The following is a 22,375-nucleotide window of genomic DNA, read 5'->3' as shown; positions in this document are numbered from 1 at the left end:
GGAAGGAAGGAAGGAAGGAAGGAAGGAAGGAAGGAAGGAAGGAAGGGAAGGAAGGAAGGAAGGAGAAGGAAGGAAGGAGAAGGAAGAAAGGAAAGAAAGAAAGAAAAAGAAAAAGAAAGAGAAAGAAAGAAAGAAAGAAAGAAAGAAAGAAAGAAAGAAAGAAAGAAAGAAAGAAAGAAAACAGTAACCAAAACAGAGCTGGAGTGACTATACTAATAACAGAAAAAATATTGTCTGTTTAAGATAAAAATTACTACAGACAAAGTGGGAAATTGTATAATGGTAAAAGTACCAATGAATCAAGATTTAACAACCATACACATATGTGCATCTAATATCAGAGGCCAAAAATACATGAAGCAAAGCTGACAAAACTGAAGGAAGACAGCAGTAATAGTTGGAATCTTCAATACCCTACATCAATAATTCATAGAAAAATTAAACATAAGATCAATAAGGAAATAGGAGACTTGAAAAACATGATAAGCCAACTAGACCTAGCAGACATGTATAGAATACGCATCCAATAACAGCAGAATTCACATTCTTCTCAAAGGCACATGGAACATTATCCAGGATACACCATCAGTTAGGTCATAAAATAAGTCTCAACAAGTTTTTGAAAATTTAAATCATACAAGGTATGTTCTCCAACCACAACAGAATTAAGTTAGAGATCAGAAACAAAAGAAATTTGAGAAATTCACAAATAGATTGAAATTAAACAACACACTCCTAAATAACCAATGGATCAAAGAAGAAATCATAAGAGAAGTAGAAAATACTTTGATATTAATAAAAACAAAACCACCACATACCAACATTTATGGTATGCAGTTAAAACAATGCTTGCAAAGATATTTATAGCTGTAAGTGACAATGTTAAAAAAGAAGAAAAATCTCAAATCAATTACCTAAACTTCCACTTTGAGGAATCAGAAAAAGAGCAAAAGAAACTGAAAGTAAACAGGAGAAAAACAATAATAAAGATTAGAGAAGAAAATAAAATTGAGAATAGAAAAACAAAGAAAACTAACAAAACCAAAAGTTAGTTCTTTGAAAAGATCAATGAAATCAACAAACCTTTAGTTAGACTGACCAAGAAGAAAGGATAGAAGGCTCAAATTACAGAAATTAAGAATGAAAGAGGGGACATCACTACTAACATTACAGAAATAAAGATGATAAGAAAATAATACAAACAATGGCATGCGAACAAACTAGATAACCTAAATGGTCAAATTTCTAGAAAGACACAAACTACCAAAACTGACTAAAGAAGAAATAAAAATTATGAATAGACCAAAACAACTAAAGAGATTGAATTAAGACTTTTAAAACTTCCCACAAAGAAAAGCCAAGGCTCAGGTGGCTTCTACCAGATAAATTCTACTAAATGTTTAAAGAACAGTACAAATTATGTATCCCTTATCCAAAATGCTTGGGATCTGAAGTGTTTCAGAGTTGGGGGTTTTCCAGATTTTTGAATATTTTACATTATATATACCAGTTAAGCATTCCAAATCCAAAAATCCTAAATCTGAAATGCTACAATGAGCATTTCATTTGAGCCACATGTCGATGCCCAAAAAATTTGAAACTTTGGGGGCTGGGCACAGTGGCTCACACCTGTAATCCCAGCACGTTGGGAGGCCGAGGAAGGCGGATCACCTGAGATCAGGAGTTCGAGACCAGCCTGGCCAACATGGTGAAACTCTGTCTCTATCAAAAATACAAAAACTAGCTGGGCATGGTGGTGGGAGCCTGTAATCCCAGCTACTTGGGAGGCTGAGGCAGGAGAATGGCGTGAACCCAGGAGGTGGAGGTTGCAGTGAGCGAAGATCATGCCACTCCAGCCTAGGCGACAAGAGCAAGACTCCATCTCAAAAATAAATAAATAAATAAATAAATAAATAAATAAATAAATAAAAGATTCCAAACTTTGGGCTGGACGCAGTGGCTCACACCTGTAATCCTAGCACTTTGGAAGGCCAAGGTGGGCGGATCACTTGAGGTCAGGAGTTCAATACCAGCCTGGCCAACATGATGAAACCCTGTCTCTACTCAAAATAAAAAAATGAGCCAGGCATGGTGGTTGTCACCTGTAATCCCAGCTACTCGGGAGGCTCAGGCAGGAGAATCACTTGAACCCAGGAGGCAGAGACTGCAGTGAGCCAAGATCACGCTACTGCACTCCAGCTTGGATGACAGAGGGAGACTCCGTCTCAAAAAAAAAAAAAAAAAAAAAAAAAAAATCCAAACTTTGGAGCTTTTTGGGTTTCAGAATTTTGGATTTGGGATGGTCAACCTGTAATGGGTACATGGTTTCTTTTTGGGGTAATGAAAATGTTCTGGAATTAGATAGTATTGATGGTTCACAACCTTGTTTGGGGATATGTTAATTATATCTCAATTATTTTAAAAGTAGAGAGGAGGAAATGAAACAATAGCAATCCAAGACAGTTATAACAATGTAAATCCTGGATTTTTTTTTTCTTTTTTATTTGGTCAAGTTGAACATAATTTGGAAGGCTGTATACAAATCATAAGCCCTTTACATTTTTTGTCCTAAAAGTATGTGACTTTCTATTTTATTTATTTCAAACCTTTTCTACATTGTGAAAGCTTTCAATAAAGTTGAAAGGCATGAGTCAGACTAGGAGGAAGTATATATAACATATACAGTAAAGGGTGTCTGCATGTCTGTATCCATCCTTGATTTATAAAGAGGTCCTATAAAGCAGTATGAAATATGGCAAATATTCAGTTGAAAAGTAGGCAAAGGACATGTAAAAACAATTCACATGATAGCAAATTCAAAATGGGCAATCCTACTGAAAATCCTACTGAAAACTAAATGTGACAATCAGACTCCTGGAAATTTAAGAAGGTAGACACTACTCAATTGGCCAAGTATGAGAAATAGGCATGCCAATGTACTGGTTGTAGGAGTAAAAAAATCGTATACCTTTCTTGGACAGCCGTTTGGCAATTTCTATCAAAATCTTAAATGTACTCATCCTTTGACCAGGCAATTCCACCTCTGGGAATTTATTCTACAGAAATATTCACAGAGGCAAATGTAGATAAATGAATAAATATATTCCCAGCAGTCAGGTTTGTATTAAAAAATTATACATATCATAAATATTCCTCGGTAAGAGAATGATTAGCTACTAAAGGGTAGATAAAAGAAATGAGGTAGATCTATTTATGGACATAGAAGTATCTATAAAATATATTGTAAATTAAAAAAAAAAAATGATCTGAGCAGGCCGGCCGTGGTGGCTCACGCCTGTAATCCCAGCACTTTAGGAGGTTGAGGTGGGCAGATCACTTGAGGTAAGGAGTTCCAGTCCAGACAGTCAACATAGTGAAACCCCATTTCTACTAAAAATACAAAAATTAGCCGGGTGTGGCGGCAGGCACCTGTAGTCCCAGCTACTCTGGAGGCTGAGGCAGGAGAATTGCTTGAACCCAGAAGGCAGAGGTTGCAGTGAGCTGAGATCGCACCACTGCACTCCAGCCTGGATGAAAGGGTGAGGCTCAGTCTCATAAAAAATAAAATAGGCCGGGCGCGGTGGCTCACGCTTGTAATCCCAGCACTTTGGGAGGCCGAGGCGGGTGGATCACGAGGTCAGGAGATCGAGACCATGGTGAAACCCCGTCTCTACTAAAAATACAAAAAATATTAGCCGGGCGTGGTGGCGGGCGCCTGTAGTCCCAGCTACTCGGAGAGGCTGAGGCAGGAGAATGGCGTGAACCCGGGAGGCGGAGCTTGCAGTGAGCCGAGATTGCGCCACTGCACTCCAGCCTGGGTGACAGAGCGAGACTCTGTCTCAAAAAAAAAAAAAAAAAATAAAATAAAATAAAATAATAAAATAAAAATGAAATAAAATAAAAAATTTTAAAAAATGATCTGAGGAAAACATTCATATATAGTATGATTTTATTTTTGCAAAAAAACCCTAAACCCTAATATGCATATTACATATATGTAAATGTAGCCAGGGATAGACCCAGCTGGACTCCTTACAGTGAAAGCAGAAACTCATTGCACCCTTCCTCACACTCTTACTAAACTCACTCTGTGGCCCTGCTCAGCCACTCCCAGGGACCTCAGCCACAGATTTTTTTGGTCTCCCTGATACCTGGGCCTGGCCTTTCCACCACCAGCTCACAAACCCCTGACCAGCTCCCATGTGGGGAGCCCACACCCTGACATCACCCCTTGCAACACTCCTTGGAACACCATCGGCCCAGAAAGGCCCTTCCCAGGTGCCCTCAGCCTCCAGGCACAGCAGCAGGGAGCGGGGCACAGGGAGCAAAATGGGCTCCCTGCACCATTCTCCAAGGTAATCCTCTCCACCTGAAAGTGCACCTCTGTAGCAGGCTGGAGGTCACTAGAGCCAATCTGCCTTCACCACACCAGGGGACAAGGAGCTGTCTGGTGCTACCAAACTGTCCTCAGTCAAGAGCAGAGAAGGAGCCCTATTTTTTTTTTTTTTTTTAATATATGGAGTCTCGCTCTGTCATTCAGGCTGGAGTGCAGTGGTGCGATCTCAGTTCATACAAGCTCCGTCTTCTGGGTTCATGCCATTCTCCTGCCTCAGCCTCCAGAGTAGCTGGGATTACAGGTGTCCACCACCATGCCTGGCTAATTTTTTGTATTTTTCAGTAGAGACAGGGTTTCACCATGTTAGCCAGGATGGTCTCGATCTCCTGATCTCGTGATCTGCCCACCTTGGCCTCCCAAAGTGCTGGGATTACAGGCGTGAGCCACCGCACCCCGCCTGAAGGAGCCCTATTTTCATATCCTGCTGTGTAAACATATCAAAAAGATCTGGAAGGATACACAATGGCTTCATCTCTGGGGAAGGGATTATATCTTTTTACTTCTATTGCCTCTGTAGTGTATTTTCCCCCAATTACTCAAGTAATTAAAAGACAGTTAAAAAGAAAAAAGTCTCCCACGTTTATTTCTGTCCCCCTCATTTTGAACAGGTTGTCTTTGACTGAGGAAATCCATGCCATCAGGGGTAGCCCAGTCACGGCATAAGAATCAGCAAATACTTATGATCACATCCACCCGAACGCACGTGCGCCGCACAGTGGAGACCCTGGGTACCACCCCCAGAGGCTCTGACTGAATTCACTGGGCATGGGCATGGGCATCAGGCTGTGTTCAAGCTGCCCAGGAGATACCGAGGGGCAGCCAGGGTCAAGAAGCAATGGGCTTGCTCCTCTCAACAGGGCCCAGAGCACACTCAGCTACTCCGTGCCTGCACTCACCTCCCCTACACACCACTTCCTCTTCCTCCGCCAGTGGCGCTGGCTATATAGTTTGAATCAGCAATGCTTCTGCTTAAGCTTTGATTCAAGACACTGCTTTCCAAGCGGAAAGTGATATTTTAGGTACAGGGGGAGGGAAAGCAGAGTGGGAAGAGGGTGAGAACACCCCCTCCCATCACATCTCCATAAATGATTTGGCTGCGAAGTCACCCTGAAGGAGAGAGATGGCGCAGGAGAGGCCACATGAGGAAGAGCGTCGATGTGAATTAGCACACAGAAGCAACAACACAACCACACCACATAAAAGCAGCATGAACCTGAGAGGCTGGGCAGATAGCCGGAGATGTGATTTCCCAAGGTACGATGGAAAATCCTCAGAGTTACCTGAAGTCACGCACAGAGGGGTGCGGGGCGGGCCCTCCTGGCCCAGCACTGGTGAGTGGGTGGCCATCTGTGTAGTGAGAGAAGTGAGGCCAATATATTTATATATACGCAATGAGAAAACAGGCAAGAAACGGTGTGGAGAAAGAAGCTCTGTGAACCTTCTCCAACAGCCTCAACTCCTCAGCCTCTGTCCTTTCCCTGGATGGCATTTGGAGATCATGTCCCATGGTTTAACACAATTATTTTCAAGTATGTCAACAGTTATGATCTCCCTAAGCAGAATGTAAGCAAATCCAAAGACAGAGACCTGCACCTAGATGTCACTCATTACATTCCTGTTGGTGGCTGTGCATGGTGGCTCATGTCTGTAATTTCAGCACTTTGGGAGGCAGAGGTGGGAGGATTACCTGAGCTCAGGAGTTCAGGACCAGCCTTGGCAACATAGCAAGATCTCAACTTTACAAAAAAATAAAAAATAAAAATTTAGCCAGGTGTGGTAACACGCACCTGTGGTCTAGCTACTCAGGAGGCTGAGGTTGGAGGATCACTTGAGGCTGGGACATCGAGGCTTCAGTGGTCCAGGATCATACCACTACACTCCAGCCTGGGCAACAGAGGAGACCCTGTCTTAAAAAGAAAAATTCCTGTTGGTAGCTGGCTCTGGGATCTCATAGATGCCTCCGCCCATTCATCAGAAAATTTGTCCTCAGCAGCTTCTAGCTACAAGCACCATGCTAGGTGCCTAGGATACAATAGTGACAACAGAGGGAGGGCCCTGATGGCAAAGATCTTATAGCCTAGATCTAGAATTATGACACACACAGTGGAGCAGGTGCTGGGATAGAAGGATTGGTGGTTTTGGGGGCAGAAAGGACGGATGCTCAGCTTGGAAGAAAGTGAGAACTAGGCTGAAGTTGGACGGGTGAACGGAAAACATGCCAGACAAATACCGTGCGTGGGAAGGAGGGAAAGAACAGGGAAGACGAGATTCCAGGTCCAGGGAATGGCAGATGTAAAGGCCCGGAGGCAGGCGGGAACATAACTTGCTCAAGGCCCTGGAAGAAATTCATTATCACTGAAGTTTTGATAGCTAGATTGGGGTGGGGCAGGGAACTAAGTAGAGGGGGCTAGATGATTCCAGAACATTACACCATGCTAAGGTGTTTGGATTCTATTCTAAAGGTAATTAAAGCATGGCAAGATTTCAGTCAGACGATCTCATGATCAAATTCAAGTGTGAGGAAGATCCATCCCCTTGGTTACAGGGTTGCTACGGTCTGAATGTTCATGTCCCCTCAAAATTCCTGTGTTGAAATCTTAACCCCAAGCTGATGGCTTTAGGTGGTGGAGCCTCTGAGAGGTGATTAGGTCATGGGGCTGGGGCCTTCATGAATAAGATAAAAGAGAACCCAGAGAGCTCGCTTGCCCCTTCCACCATGAGAGGACACAGCAGGAAGGTGCTACCTACGAACCAGAAAGTGGATTCTCACCAGACACTGAATCTGCTGGCGCCTTGATCTAGGACTTCTGGCCTCCAGGACTGTGAGCAAACGATCTCCAGAAGTTTGTTACACCAACTCAAATGGACTAAGACAGGGCAGAACCAGGAGTAGGGGGCTGTGGCAGGAGGGCTGGCTGGTGGCATGGGACAGGAAGAGTAGGCCAATTTGAGGACAGAATACACAGGACACGGTACCTGAAGCAAGGCCAGGAAGTGAGGAGAAGACACGGCAAGCATGCACCCAGGTTTCACATGCGGGCATGCGAGTGGATGGTGGAGTCCCTCGCTGAGACAAGACACAGCTGTGCTGGGGAGAGTTTTGGACACGTGCATGACTTCAGACAAGAAAATATTGCAGAGGAATAAATCAAGAGCAGAACAGGAATAACTCTTCTAAATTCATCAATTTCATATAAACAAACATATTCATATAAATAGTCTCAAAAGGAAATAAATCCTGAGAGTGGCCCAAAAAAATCCACCCAAACCTGTGGCCTACATTCACCTTAAGGGGCAAGTCTGGGGCAGAGCTGCAAACTCCATAATCTTTTATGCAGCAGAGGAGACCAGACTGTGACCTTCAGGGAGTCCTGACAGCTGCTGTCGGAGAATGATTGACACTCACAACATGGAAGTGAGCCCTAGGCTGGGGAAGTGTTTAAACCTCAGTACAGAACAAACACCCTGCGTCTGGAGGGAGGGCTGGAGTCTGAGCCTGTTGTCAGTGACTACCAAGCTTGTCCAACCTATCTTATTTTGTTGTTGTTCTGTTTTGTTTTCTTTGAGGCTTTTAGCAGCCTGAAGCCATGGTTTTTAGTTTCTGTCTCTAGCGATAAGTGGAAAAGAGGGATGAGGAAGGGGCTTTACTAGACCAGCCAGAAATAGAAACTAAGAACCCATGACTGTACTCTCTCTCCCTTGGACACCCCTGGCAGGCATTGCTCACCCTTCTGGAAATATTTTGTGTTATTTCTAAAGGATCGCACCATAAATCGGACTTGGGTTTGGCATACAAGTCCATGGGTTTTGACACACATGTAGAGTCATGTAGCCACCAGCACAGTCAGGATGCAGAATTGTCCCATCACCGCCCCACCCTTAAAATCCTCCCCCATGATGCTCCTTTATAGCCACACACTCTTTCCTCCTGGCAACCACTGATCTGTTCTCCATCACGATCGTTCTGTCTCTTTGAGAATGTCACAAAAATGGAATCGTACAGTATGTAACACTTTGAGACTGGCTTCTTTCACAAAGTGTGATGCTTTTGAGCTTCATCCAAGCTGTTGCATGTACCGGTGGTTTGTTCCTTTTACCCTTCTGGTATTAAATATGAAGGCACTGACAGCATTGCTAAATATATATTTGCCTTGCTCCTCTTAGCACCTACCTTATATCTTGCACGGATGCCAAAGAAATCACCTCAGTCATAGATGTCCTTATCTCAGCACACCAAATTCATAACATGGAGTATGCAGAAAATCAGTGACTTCTGCTGAAACAGATGAGCAAAACACCAAAACCTTGAAGGTTTCATAACTTTTTCTGGTCACTTTAGATTCCTAAAGTAGGGATGTTCCATGTAATCCAACGAAAGGAGAAAAATTAACCTTTATTTTCATTATTTACAAACCTAACTTGGGAGATATAGTTAAGATTCAAATTATAGTTTTTCCTTACCATTCCCACAAAAATAAGAGGGGACTAGGGGTGCATATAATCATGGGTTCAGCTGTTCACAGACTTTTGAGCTAGAAGGCAACTCTGGATAATATCCTTGTTTGACAATGTATCCAGCAAACATTTACTGGATGCCTGCCTGTGCACAGCACAGTACTAAAAACAGAGACAGGGTGCAGCTCCTGCCCTCCAGGCAGACAGTCCCAGGAGATCCCAGCCACAGAGCCCACTGTGAGGTTTAGCGGCTGGCTTATTACTGCCCTCTCTGCACCTTACTTAGGTTCCATTAAAATCTTGATGCTCCCCAAGCTTTCGCCATCAGTGGGTGGGTCAAGGAGCCTCAATGCAGCTGGGGAGGCTGCTAAGGGATTTACAGGTTGTCACATATAATCCAAAATGGCGAATTCATAATAACGAATCAAGAGTTAGTTATATTAGGCTCTAGCAACTCTAAAGGTCAAGATACAAAGACGATGAAATCTGCTGAAGGAAAATTCTCTGTTGGTCACTTGACTGGAATGTGAATGTGAGGCTTAACTGTCAGACAGTATTTCACACATAAAAGAGAAAAAACAGCAATGAGCAATACTCAAGTGAAGAGCCACGGGCAAGCCAGCTTGGTATGCAATGTGGGGGCCTCAAAGAGGTCACCTCGCTAACAGCGTGGGGGGAGAAGACATGCCCACAGTAAAAGCATCAAAGCATGGTATCATGTGATGAGTGACAAATGTGAGGCCTAGAAGTGTCGCACAAGTTCAAAAAATGGAGGGCCAGGGTGGCCAGCCAGCTCTTAGCATCACAGTCAGGTAAGGCACACCTCCAGTCCCCTTACCTGGTCACAGTGAGCATGCTCGGGGTCAGGGCACGTGCACCAGAGTCAGATGGGCTTGCGGGAGCTGAGTCTGACCTCCTCAGCCTGCCCTTGTCTGCCCAGACCCACTGCATCTGCCTGTGGCTCCCACGTTGTCCAGAGTTCAGCAGGGCCCACGAGGCCCTGAGCGTCTTCCTGACAGCATGGAGAAAAACTGAGCCATCGTGCAGATGAGGAAGGGAGGCCACGTGTCCCGTCACTGTGTGCCCCAAGGATGAGTGCAACAGAGCCGCCGCCGCTGCTGTGCTTGAGCAGCGTAAAGGCCGACCTGTTCTCATGCCTAGAACAGCAAGAGCCGGTTTCAAAGAAGATAATATTTTTTTTCCTTAAATAGAAGATGAATGCACTTATTTCTGCCAGAAGGTAATCTTCTTCCAAAAGGGGGAAGACAGGCTGAAATCCAGACAGGAGTCACAATTCACAGCCTCCTTTTGTTGTAACTGAAAAATCCCCAGTGATAGTTCATGGCTACCAAGCCTCCCTAAAGTCAAGACGCCAGCAACACACCCTCTGCTTTGTCAAACCAAACAGGGAGCTGAACATAAACAAGCTGACATGTCTGGGATGTGCCCCTCCCACCCCACCAAGGCAGGGTGGTGGCAGGAACATGAAATTCACCTGCCACCATGGAAACCAGACCATTCCCCAGACTCCAGTGAAGCAATTCCCTGCAGCCACTCCTCTGCCAGCCTGTGGGACGCTGCGCCACACAAAGGGGTGACACAAGAGCTCTTAACCTCAGACATTAAGCCTTTTAAAAAGGTACAAATATGTAATAAGCACCCAAGTGACAAAGATACACAAGAGTCCTCATAGGACCTCGTAGTCAGTGGGAGAGCAGACATAGAGAGTTGAAGGAGTCTCCATGAGAAAGAGAAAAATGTTCTTAGGGCAGTGCAGGAGCAGGTGCCAAGTGGACAGCCCAGAGGCTGTGATCCCATGTGTGTGGAACACCTGGGACTGCAGTTGAGCCTGAAGGACAGTGAGGGAATGGCCAGGGGTGGCCCCACAGTCGAGGGGAGTGCCCGAGCAGGGGGCACTGGTGGCAAAGAGCAAGATGTGCTCAGCAGTCAGAGGGGCCCAGTGAGACTGGAGTGAAAAAAAAAAGGCGTCTATGGAGGAAATGAGAGAAAAGGGCTGAAAGGCCAGGGTGGCCTGATGGTGGAGGTCCAAGGTTGACACCGTAAGAAGTATGTCTGAGAAGTCTTAGCTCAGTGGGGAGGCAGATGGACAGAGGCTCAGTAGGAGGGGAGTCAGGGGGACAGAGGCTCAGTGGGAGGGGAGGCAGGGGACAGAGGCTCAGTGGGAGGGGAGGCAGGGGACAGAGGCTCAGTGGGAGGGGAAGCAGGGGGATGGAGGCTCAGTGGGAGGGGAGGCAGGGGGATGGAGGCTCAGTGGGACAGGAGGCAGGTGGACGGAGGGTCAGTGGGAGGGGAGGTAGGGGGATGGAGGCTCAGTGGGAGGGGAGGTAGGGGAATGGAGGCTCAGTGGGAGGGGAGGCAGGGGGATGGAGGCTCAGTGGGAGGTAGGGGGATGGAGGCCCAGTGGGAGGGGAGGCAGGGGGATGGAGGCTCAGTGGGAGGGGAGGCAGGGGGATGGAGGCTCAGTGGGAGGAGTGCCCTGGTACCCCTGTGGCAGAGCCAGGCCACAAAACCCACCCAGCAACCACACCTCCAATACCTTCCTCCTCTGGCTTTTCAAAGGAGTCTGGGGGACTAGGTGAGAAAAAGAACAGGGGTGGGAGTAGGGACTCTCCACTCTGTGTGCACACATGTGTGGGTGTGTGCATGCACGCGTGCAGGTGTGTGTGCGTGCGTGTGTGTGGAGGGTGGTGGGGCTGTTTAGTAAAGTACTGTTTGTCAGCTCCTTGATCCCAAGAGATGGAGAAAGGCAGGCCTCTCAAGAGCATTAAGCACCCTCCTTCTATCCTGACTTGGCACCCTGAAAATGACGCAAGGGCCCAAGCCCAGCCAGGGAGCAATCTGGCCACTCCACTCCACAGCCTCGTTGGGCAGAGCAGATCAGTCACAGGAAACAGAGACTCCAGTGTGGCTGCGGGAGGGTGCCTCACCTGTGAAGGAGAAGGTCACCCGGCTCCACCTTCTATGATGGTGCCAGGAGGCAGGTGAAGGAAGTCAAGCTCCAGAGGAAGGAGCACTGAGCCCTTCCCCTCACTTAGGACAGAAAGCGATTCTGCAAGCAATGGGGTTGGTGCACAGGGTCAAGCCTGTAAAGGCACGTGGCTCTGCCAGCCCTGAGTTTTTCCCTTGGCTCCACTACTTAGAGTACCGTGACCTTGGACAGGTTCTGCAACCCCTCTCATCCGTGAAATGGGCTCACCCCTCTTTGCAGGGTTGTTGAGAGTTAAATGCTGATGTGTTGGCACAGAGCCTGGCCATAGAAAGGGCTCAGTAAATGGTGACCATTTTGAGCATGAAGGGCCACTGAGCCTCTGCCACAGTGGGAGAGTTGCCAGCATGACACAATAGGACCTCTGGTTTTAGTTCCCACCAAGATCTGCCCAACCCAGCACTTGGGAGAACCCTGATCTTCTATATACAGATCACAGGGCATGGCACAAACCTCAGTCCCAGGGCTCCCCCGATCCAGAGTTCAGAGCCCTGAAGGGCAGAGCAGACATCCGGGGTGGCCAGTCCACGTGGCCTGAGGCCCTAACCAACAAGCAAACTGGGGGCCGCAGGTGGACATCACAGCCCACAGGGCATCTTAGCCTGGATATGTGAAGGGACCTCACACAAAGGTCACATCAGACCACAGGGCCTGCAGTTCTCAAGAAATCCTATGTCTTCTCAAAGTCCTGAATCACAAAAGAGACACAGTCTAGAGACTCTAATTTATCCTCTGGGATAGGGCCTCTTTGTTACAGTCCGGAATTTGGGGTCAGAATGAGCAAAATTGAGTGAACCCCCCCGGGTGTGCATCAAGTGACCTGGTGCCAGTGAGTATTAACAACAAGTGACCTGGTGCCGGTGAGTATTAACAACAGCTTGCTGGGAACACACTGCGCCCAGCTGGCTGCATATCAGGATCAAACACAGCCCCACCCCAGGAACTCCCGAGCCAGGTGAAGCAGTAAGACAGGAACACAAGAGACGCTGCGAACAAACGCGGGCGAATGAAGTCTGGACACCAACCGAGAAAGCGGGACGTCATAGATGGAAGAGCGCCCCCCATGCCAGGACAGTCAGAAAAGGCCATTCTCCACTGTAAAAAGTTCCAAAGGTCTGCAAAGGGAACAAGTAGGGCTGGCGACTCTGACACTGACCGATCCTAAACTGTGACTTGGAAACAGCTTGCAAATGAGATTTATAGGTCAGGGCAGCCCACACGGCACAAGGGAAGAATGTCATCAATGAAAGGAGGCAGGACAGGTGTAGCCATGGACACGAGTGGGCTCGCCTCTCTCAGTGCTGCCAGCCCTATGCTGAAGGGGTCTCTGGCAGCCTTCACCCCTGCTCTGCCTGCACAGCCCCGAGTCAGGCCTTCGGAGAAGGCACGTGATGACCCTGCCTCTCAGCCAGGAAACATAATCCTTCCGCTAAGATGGGATCAAGACCTTTCCCTTGAGGACTCCAGCGACGCCAGCAAACGATCTGATCAATATGAAGTGGGCTCCCCAAGCGTGTGGGGCTCCTGAGTGTGTAGGTGTCAGGGGCTCCTGAGCAGTGGGCACAGGCGTTCTGGTCTTCGGAGCAGATGTATTCCCTCTCCCAATTCACAAACCAGGCTTCTGGCTTTCAAAGTAGTTTAAGATGAGCATGGGTGGGGGTCGCTGGCTACTGCCAGGGCCCGACCATCCCTCGAGCTGGAAGGAAGGGTCTGTAGGACCGAGGGCCCTGTGCTGGCTAGGCCTCTCCTCACTGGGCCAACTCTCAGAACCTGCCACGGTCCAGCCTCCCTGACCTCTGGGACCCTGAGTCACCCCCGATCTCAGTAGTCCAGGCTCAAGTCACCTCTTCATTCAGAAGACATCCTGGCCCACAGGTCATCTCTCCCAAGGTAAGCAAAGAAGCCCCAGAAAACATGCCCCCACATTTACTACCTCTACTTAGGAAAGTGGACAGACTGTTCTAGAGCCTACGATCAGCTTTTACCACTCCCGCCAGGAAGCTTGCATCCTGAGATGAAAACACCCTTCCCCTTGGGGTGTACCCCCAGGGCCGCACTAGCACACTCTCCCAACTGCACAGCAGCAGGTGGGGGACCCTCATCCCTATGACCCGAGTGCTCCTGCCCATTTGCTGTGGGGATGGGATCAGCCTCTGCTCCTTAGGAGACCTAACCTCCATGATGCAGAAGCCTGGGGAGAGCTCACTTCTCTGAGCCCCGGGGCTTCACATGAACTGGCAGATTCAGCACCTTGATCAAAACAGCCTGAAGCCACAAGGAGCTCCCCTCGGGCCTCAGCTTCCCTCACTGCTGCATAGACTCATGGCAAGGCTCTGAGTTCACTGCTCCATCCCTGCGGTTGCATGGGCCATGATCGGGGGGCTGAGGGACCCGCTGTCTTAAATTTGCCAAAAGCCCACCTTCAAGACACATCGCTTGTAAAAATTCCCTGATTTCAAAACCCATTTTGTTTTGCCCCATGCCTAAAAATCTCACTAAGAAAAAAATAAAGAAGTCCTCTAACTGTTTCTCAGTGAGGCATAAGAGTGGACATCGCCTTCACTTCACTCTGTGAATAATTCCACCTTGTGGAAGAAACCACATCTCAGTGGGCATGTGGAGGAGACAGATGCTTTAAACTACTGCAAACACTTAAATCAAGGAATAATTCTTTTTCCTAATGTGCCAATATACCAATGATGAAACCATTCGCATCTGACTAACCCCAAACTCTGAGAATGCACTAGTATTCTCACAAGCTTCCCCCTCTAATTGCTCTTGAAGTTAGTCTCAGTAGTCATTTTTAAGTCAGATGCATCACTAAATTATGAAGAAAAAAATATTCTTTCCAGGATCATCCTTCAACACGCACACGCATCCACGTGCGTACACACAAGTGTGGTCCTGCGATTAAGAAACGCTGCTGCATTCAGAAGTCCTGCTCTCCCAGCCCTCAGTCTGGGTGATGCCTTTGTCTGATCTCTGGCATGTCCCCTAGCTGCTCGGTGCCCAGAAAGACATCTGCAAAACAGAGGGACACAGCCTCATGTAAGAGAGCCCTGAGCCACTTTCATCCCAGGTGTCATTGATACTTGGAGTTCCCGTCAGCCTCAAATGCCATGAGGACAGGGTAAAATGATCCCTAGAGAGTTATACAAACAGAAGGAACACTGGGAAGTCAGACGCTGAACACAAAACAGTGTGATCGAGGGGTCCACTTTCCACGCACCCTCCACTGAGCTATTGCAATCCCTTTTCTTACTTAGGTACACCCTCATTGTCCTTTCCTCAGGAACAGATCTCCAGGAAGCTCCCCACTGCAGTTACTACGGCATCACAGTCACCATGTGACTCTCTGTCCCAGCCACACACCCCATCATTCATTCAGCACAGGAAGTCTCTCCATGGGAACCCTCTAGCAGAGAACCGGCCTTGCCGTTTGAAGACCTGGATCCTTGTCCCTGATGAGCCACCACACATGGGAATGGCCCTGGGAAACCCATGTGATTGTTCTCAGCCTGCTTCTTCATCTGAGCAGATGAAGACGTCATTTTTTCTTATCCAGTTTGAGGATCCAGTTAAGATACTGCACATGAATGCCCAGCCTTCCAGGTGACAATGGACCCATGAGTGTTTATTGACTCAATTTTCATTCAAGAAGAACAAAGCCACCTTTATTTTAATTTATTTCGTTTCATTCAAGAAGAACAAAGCCATATGGGCCCCCTCACTGCTCAATTTGTTTTATTGTGTCTCTATGTTTATGAAGAATATTGGTTTGTAATTTATTTTCCTTTCTAAAACAATCACGGTTATACCTGCTGATATAGTTTGGATATGTTGTCCCCTACCCAATCTCATGTTGAAATGCGACCCCCAATATTGGAGATGGGGCCTGGTGGGAAGTGTTCTGGTCATGGGGGTGGATCCCTCCTGAATGCTTTGGTGTCTTCCCCATAGTAATGAGTTCATGCTAGATCTGGCTGTTTAAGAGAGGCTGGGCCCGGCCGGGCGTGGTGGCTCAAGCCTGTAATCCCAGCACTTTGGGAGGCCGAGGCGGGCGGATCACGAAGTCAGGAGATCGAGACCATCCTGGCTAATACAGTGAAACTCCGCCTCTACTAAAAATACAAAAATGTAGCCAGGCACAGTGGTGGGCGCCTGTAGTCCCAGCTACTCAGGAGGCTGAGGCAGGAGAATGGCGTGAACCCGGGAGGCGGACCTTGCAGTGAGCCGAGATTGTGCCACTGCACTCCAGCCTGGGCGACAGAGCGAGACTCCGTCTCAAAAAAAAAAAAAGAGAGAGAGGCTGGGCCCTCACCTCCCTCTCTCTTGCTGCCTCTCTTGCCATGCAACATGCTGACTGCCCCTGCCTTCCACCATGCTTGGAAGCTTCCTGAGGCCCTCACCAGAAGCAGATGCCAGCACCACATTCCCTGTAGTCTGCAGAACCATGAGTCAAATAAACCTCTTTGCTTTATAAATTACTAAGTCTCAGATATTCTTTTACAACAACTTTTAAAAGCTCTTTGCTTTTTAAGTTACCCAGTCTCAGGTATTCTTTTATAACAACACAAATGGACTAACATGCTGACCTCAAACTTATCTAGGAAGTGTTACTCCCTCCTCTGTGAAAGATTTAGTCTAAGACTGGTGTTACCTCATTTTTTTTTTTTTTTTTTTTTGAGACAGAGTCTCGTTCTGTCACCCAGGCTAGAGTGCAGTGGCACGATCTCTGCTCCATCTCCTGGATTTTAATCAAATTTGGAGAAATTTCCTCAAATATTTTTTGGCCCCCATCTCTCTCATCTCCTAAATTCCAATTGCACGTGTTGGGCTATTTGATATTATCTCTCATATGTCACCAAGGCTCTGCTCATTTCTTTTCAGTGTTTCATCACTCTGTGACTCAGTTTGAATGGTTTTTATTGATCTGTCTCCAAGCTCACTGACATTTTCTTCTGCCAGTGTCCAAACTGCTCCTAGATCCATCCAGTGAATTCCTTTTCTTTTTTATTTATTATTTATTTATTTATTTATTTATTTTTTGGGGACTAGAGTCTCGCTCTGTCACCCAAGCTGGAGTGCAGTGTCGCAATCTCGGCTCACTGCAACCTCCACCTCCCCAGTTCAAGCAATTCTCCTGCCTCAGCCTCCTGAGTAGCTGGGACTACAGGCACATGCCACCACGCCAGGCTAATTTTTCTATTTTTAGTACAGACGGGGTTTTGCCATGTTGACCAGGCTGGTCTCGAACTCCTGACCTCAGGTGATCCGCCTGCCTCAGCCTCCCAAAGTGCTGGGATTACAGGCGTGAGCCATCGCACCTGGCCATCCATCCAGTGAATTCTTCATTTGAGATATTATATATTCTAGTTTGGGAATTACCATTTGGTTGTTTCTTAAATTGCCACTTCTCTGCTGAAATTCCTATTTGTGCACTCACTATGTTTGTATGGGTTGGTATTTATCGACCTTTTCTCTTTGTTATTAGTCTCATTGTACTGCCTGTCTAGTGATTTTTTTAATTGTATGCTGGATATTGCAGAGAATAATTTGTTTGAAGAGTGCTGAGTTTTATTCTGGCAGAGAGTTAGTTGACTGGCATAGTATCTGGATCCTAACAAGGCTTGTTTTTAGGTTTTGTTATGGAGAGTTTAGCGTGGTCTTGGGGCTAGAGCAATCTTATTCCTAACGTGTGACATTTCTGTGATCTCGGATTCAATGTTCAAGGTGCTCAGTAAAGTCTCCTCACTCTAGCAGATTGGACTCTAAGTATTGGCCGGGTGCAGTGGCTCACAACTGTAATCCCAGCACTTTAGGAGGCCGAGGTGGGTTGATCACCGGAGGTCAGGAGTTCAAGACCAGCCTGGCCAACATGGTGAAACCCCTTCTCTACTAAAAATACAAAAATTAGCTGGGCATGGTGGTGGGCACCTATAATCCCAGTTATTCTGGAGGCTGAGGCAGGAGAATCACTTGAGCCCAGGAGGCGGAGGTTGCAGTGAGCCAAGATTGCGCCACTGCGCTCCAGCCTAGGCGACAACAGCGAAACTCCATCTCTGCAAAAAAACAAAACAAAACAAAAACTCTTAGTCTCCCAGCACAATGTGACTGTGGGACTTCCAGGCTGTGTTTAGCTCACCAACCTCCCCACAGTGTCCTGCCCAGTAGCTGTTCTCTGCCGAGCCTCAAAGAGTTGTTCCCTGTGCAAATGCAGCTTAGCATTTGGCCAAGACTCAAGATCACTTTGAAGACTTCTGAAGTCCCTTCTCTGCTCAGAACCCTCCTCTCCACTACCCTCCCCGCAAGTTCCAGCTGCCTGCACTCTGATCTCTGTTTCTTGTACTCAGCTCTCTGGTGGCCTCTGCTTCCCTTGTACCTTGGTTTTGAAGGCACTCTCAGAAAGCCAGAGTGAATGTGGGGCTTGACTCACATGCTTCCCGCTGGACCAAAGACCTGCACTGAGTGTTGTTCCGTTCTCAAAAACAGTTCCTTCATGCATTCTGTCCAATATCACAATTGCTTGGGAAAGAAGAATAAGTCTGATATTTATTATTCCATCATGTCTGGGATTGGAAGTCTGATTACATTTTAAAAGGTGACTCTGGTTGCTGCATAGAAGAGACTGCCAGGTGAACTACATACACTAAGACCAGATGAAAAAGGATAATGAGGGGTATTTCTTGAAGCAGAAAATCTAATGTTTCGGCACGGGTTAAAACATCTCTGCAAATTTTGCAAGGCATCAGGAGTAAAACGTGTACCTTCAATAAACCCATGGGAATAGAAGGCCAGTTTTCATCTCCGACGTCAGGTAGAACATGCAGTTTTGAAGCTGGAATGGGAGGATCTCACCTCATGGTTTTTCTGGCCCAGCCCAGCCACTCTGTAGCAGAAGCTGCCAGTGCCCTGGAGCTCCTTTCATGTTCAAAGCTGTAACCAGTGGACGGACTGGCTGTCTCATCTGGGAGGTAAGCCACAAGAACAGAAGAGCCTAAATGTGTGGCCTAGAGAGCTCCGAGGTCACCCTCAGGTAGGGTGTCTCTTCCAGACAATTCCAAAACCTCAGCTGTGGGACAGGAATGGGTCCCACACCGCCTCTCTTGCAGATGCCGTTCCATGTCAACCCTCCAGCAAAAGTTATTTACCTGGCAAATGCCTGCCCTGTCCCTGCAGTGAGTAATCTGGCAGGGGAGAGGCTAGCCATCCTTCCTGGCCACACAGCTAGATGGCTCCACAGTTTCTCCCATCCCACAGCCTGTGGATAGCCTGTCAACCCAACAGCTTGGAAGTGAACAGAATTTATCAGCCCAAACAAAAACCCAAAGCCAAACTCACTTTATTGCTGCAAATGCCTATCAGGCAGATAAACTCCATTAAGGTCTGTCCCCTCCCTTCCCTGGTACAAGCTGCCACTTGCCCTGGACGACAGACCAAGGCTCGGGTTTCCAAGGTGGCTTACAGTCCAATGACCTTCCCCTCTCTGGTGTTGCCTTCATCAGTGGTGCAACAACATTCAGAGTCTACCAAAGGCTGGGACCTACACTTGGGAAGTGGAATGAGCTTCACAATTTCCACTAAAAGTCCATCTATAAAGAAATAAATTTCATTCATACCTCATCTATTTTCTCTCAGCCTAGCCCGAGTCCCTATATTTATTTGTATCAGTAAATTTGCACAGCCGGAATAATCCTAAACGTTCAGAGGTCTACATATGGAAAAAGCCCACTGCCCCAAACTTGTCTCTCTCAGCCTTGTGTTTAAAAGCTTCATGCCAACACTGAGAGTACAGGATGTATAAATGCATCCTGAGTTTAAGCCTCACACAGTGAATCAGCATCTCAGCAGCTCTGCTTCCTCCGAGACTCTGGGGAGGTTTCTCCAGTGAAAATTCAGGAGAGATTGGCGGAAAGCTGTCAAGAGATTGCTATGTATGGTTTCTCTGCACATCAGGAGATTCATGAGCCCTAGATAGCAACAGCAGATTCTTAACTGTCCCTTATGATATTTGCATTCGATTCCCGGTGCTTCTCAAGGGGAACTTATTTGTTCCTAAAATTGCTTTCTTTATTTTGGTTCAACTTGCTTCTGGTTTACGTATAAAAACTGCGATGTCACTGCTGTAACTTATAAGAAGGGGTGAACAGGTTCAGGAAAACCCTTATTACACATCTGAGAAAGCAGTTACGATCATTAGATAAGGATGCAATCCCAGGGGAGGTTCTAAATGTTACCATGTAATCTGGACCCAAGCAACCGTCGTCAAACCACTGTTCATGAAATCTGCAGGTGCAAACAAATTGAGCTGTCAGGCTGCAGGACGTGAGCAAACACTGGCCGGGCAAATGACATTTCCTCCCTCCAGCACATTCCTGCTGCTGACCCGCCTGCTCTAAGGCCCACTGAAACCTGATGCCCAGACCAGCTGGCCTCTCCAGGGAATGGGCCTGGCACCAAACGCCCCATCTGTTAGCACACCCCAAGCCACCTGGCCACTTTGCTCTTTTTCCCTGGTTCCCTTACAGGCAGGAGAATCTTGTTCCTCTGCCACCTGTAAACTCACAGAGCCTGTCTCGAGGTACAAAGCCCATCAATGAGAGTGGCAGAGGGCCAGCAGAGTAACTACAGAAGCCAACAACAAAAGGAATGGGTAGCAGGGCTCGGGCTGCTTTCAAAAAGGGGAAACTTAATTCTGAAGCAGGAAATGGCTGCATTTTGCCCCAATTCCCACCCCTCCGGATTAGTACATCATGAGTAGTCAGTAACGCCATCTCTCCCACATCACACTTTCCCTATAATGGTACCACTTCCCACCTCGGAAGGATGATTCTATCTCCTCCTCCAGCTGCTCCTACCTGCAGGAAGCCGATTTCAGAGACCTCTTACCAAGGGGGCTGTGAGCTGGGACGCACCCTCAGGCAGGACCTCCTACTTCCCCGTTGAGAAGAGGAGACTGTCTCACCTCTGAAAACGTAGTCTAAGAAGCTCCTTGTGGCCAGGTGTGGTGGCTCACGTCTGTAATCCCAGCCAAGGCGGGTGAATCACCTGAGGCCAGGAGTTCGAGACCAGCCTGACCAACATGGTGAAACCCCGTCTCTACTAAAAATACAAAAAATTAGCCAGGCATGGTGGCATGTGCCTGTAATCCCAGCTACGTGGGAGGCTGAAGCAGGAGAATCACTTGAACCCGGGAGGTGGAGGTTGCAGTGAGCCAAGATCACGCCACTGCACTCCAGCCTGGGCAACACAGCAAGACTCTGTCTCAAAATAAATAAATAAATAAATAAATATGCTCCTTGTTTCCCAGCCACTGTTTTGAGCATCCCCCAAAACCAGAGTCTGCTCTGCTCACAATGACAACCGTTTCTACAAAAGAAGGAGCAGCCTCAAAGCCGAGAGAGTGGGAGTTGGACTGTTCCCTCCCTCCACACCCACCTGCCATCAGAGTGCAGGGTTGCAGTTCACCAGGCATGGCTCCATTCACCTGCTGGTGGCCTCGGCCGGGGTTTGCCCTGACAGGGCCCATTTCCTTTTCTGCAAAGTGGAGCCAATAACGTGGTGCCTCCTCTCACAGGTGACAGGAGGATTAAATGAGGCGATGTAAATAAGGTGTTGAGCTCAAGGTTGCAGGGAATTACTGCTCAGTAAAAGAGGGGCTGTTCTGGGCTTAGCTTCCAATGAGTATGCTGGGCACAGAGAATCAGAAAAATCTAAGACACCTTTTATTTTTAAAGGGAGGCTGAGAAGCTGTCGGCAGCACATCCTGGTAGGACAGTGCCAAGCATCGGGGGAGCAGCGGGCACCTGGGTGAGGTGCTGAACTGAGAGGCGGGAGACCCCCACGCCCGTGCTTCTGCTGGCATCACAGGCACACCCCTCTTCTGCTTTCTGGGCCTCAGGTATCTCGTCCTTGAAAGGGGCATATGAATTCTGGCTCTGCCCCCCTCATAGTGGACGGGGGCTCAAGCGAGACTGCTGGGTGCACACTGGGCCTTGCAAAGAACAGAGGCTACATCAGTGGGAGGGTTTCTCCAGATGTGTGAGACCCTTTGCACAATGCCTCCGGGGCTGGTACCAGCAGAGGGATGTGGACAGGGTGGGAGTCCACAGCATTTAGCAAGGGGCCTCCACATGCCACGCATTACATCAGGCTCTGCAGGGACAAGGCTGAGGGCAGCAAGGTCCCCGCTCTCAGACTCTCACAGATGAGAATTTCCCACTTCGTGTGCCAGGCCCAGTTGTCATCCAACACGCACTGTCCAAAGATCAAAGAGAAGGACCAGATCCCAGTCAGGGGTGCCAGTGCCAGGAAGGGAGGCGCCTGAAGGACAGTATGCTCCCGAGCCCACCTGAAGGAGCTGGTGGGTGGCCCCTTATCAATGCTCTGCAGCCAGCCCACCCTGATTTTGTGAACCTGAATGCTGGTGACCAAGGCCAGGTCAGGGCAGAAACCATCTGGCTGAGCCTCCAAGCTGGGCCACCCCGAGAACCTGAGGGTGTTTTGTTTTCCTCCCA

General features: G+C 47.8%; 1 protein-coding gene across 6 annotated transcripts in view; it reads right to left on the bottom strand.

Moving 5' to 3' along the window:
• The window catches only part of CRACDL (CRACD like), a 158,371-nt gene that overhangs the window by 111,538 nt on the left and 24,458 nt on the right, over positions 1-22,375 (bottom strand). The window contains exon 1 of one of the 6 annotated variants that reach the window (XM_063616803.1): positions 20,824-20,957. The exons of 4 other annotated variants lie outside the window; for them this stretch is intronic. The gene's annotated coding sequence lies outside the window, so the exon portion shown is untranslated. Of the gene's footprint in view, positions 1-18,625; positions 18,648-20,823; positions 20,958-22,375 lie in introns of those variants that run through there. One more of the 6 variants, XM_055241203.2, reaches the window with a different exon arrangement.

Source organism: Symphalangus syndactylus, chromosome 14 (assembly GCF_028878055.3).
Source record: "Symphalangus syndactylus isolate Jambi chromosome 14, NHGRI_mSymSyn1-v2.1_pri, whole genome shotgun sequence".
Lineage (NCBI taxonomy): Eukaryota > Metazoa > Chordata > Mammalia > Primates > Hylobatidae > Symphalangus > Symphalangus syndactylus.
Note: the sequence above shows the minus strand (reverse complement) of the source record. Positions and strands in the feature narration are given on the sequence as shown.